Source organism: Arachis duranensis, chromosome 7 (genome assembly GCF_000817695.3).
Source record: "Arachis duranensis cultivar V14167 chromosome 7, aradu.V14167.gnm2.J7QH, whole genome shotgun sequence".
Taxonomy (NCBI): domain Eukaryota; kingdom Viridiplantae; phylum Streptophyta; class Magnoliopsida; order Fabales; family Fabaceae; genus Arachis; species Arachis duranensis.
This window is the reverse complement of record NC_029778.3, coordinates 3,186,059-3,187,224: the sequence shown is the minus strand read 5'-3', so window position 1 is coordinate 3,187,224 and position 1,166 is coordinate 3,186,059.

The window sequence follows — 1,166 nt, the reverse complement described above, 5'->3', positions numbered from 1 at the left end:
AAAAAAAAAAAAAATTGATTCAGAGATATATAGATAGAGAGAGCGCACCAAAATTAATGTCTGTAACCGTAGCAAGAAAAATAGGAGGATTCAAATTGAGAAGACAAGAGACAATGATTATATGAACAAGGCCGAGAGATAGAGACCACACTATAGGTATTGATGGATTATGTTAAAGGATTTATTCTTGATGAATTATATGATAAAGATGTAAATTTACAGATTTTTTTTATGAAATGAAAAAAAATTAAAAAAATTAGAATCTACAATTTATAAATTAAAAAAATAATAAAAAAATAATTATAAAAATTACAAAAAATAATAAATTATGTCTTTTATTATTATTTTTTATATTTTTTTGTTAAAATAAATACAAAATATATTAATTTAATATTTTTAGACAAAATATTTTTATTTATATATGCCTCATCTTCTGAACACACTTTTATATTTTAATGTTCCTATCTATAACCAAAACGCAACCCAAAAGATAATAATAAAGCAATTCAAAGCTTCTATAACTTGTGAGTGAAATTTCTTATATGATATAATAATTATGGATAATATACTTAAAAAATAATAAAATTCTAATGACGAGTAATATGTACTTAGAATTTGATTATACTTTTTAGTATTTATTAGACATTATAAATTGTATAAGAAAAATATCTTATTTTGATATATTATATTGTAATTATCGTTAAATATAGATATACAACAACAACAACAAAGCCTTGTCCCACTAAGTGGGGTCGGCTACATGAATCAAACGACGCCATTGTGCTCTATCATGTATCATGTCTACAGAGAGACCGTTTACATGTAGATCTCGTTTGACCACCTCATGGATGGTCTTCTTAGGTCTTCCCTCTGTCTTTCGCCCTTTGTCCATCTTCCATCTCATCCACCCTCCTGACTGGATGTTCTATCGGTCTTCTTCTCACATGTCCAAACCACCTGAGACGCGATTCAACCATCTTTTCCACAATGAGTGCTACTCCAACTCTCTCCCTTATATCTTCATTCCTTATTTTATCCAATCGCGTATGACCACTTATCCATCTCAACATCTTCATCTCTGCCACACTCAGCTTATGTTCGTGCTCCCCTTTAGCCGCCCAACACTCCGTACCATAAAGCATAGCCGGTCTTATAGCGGTGCGATA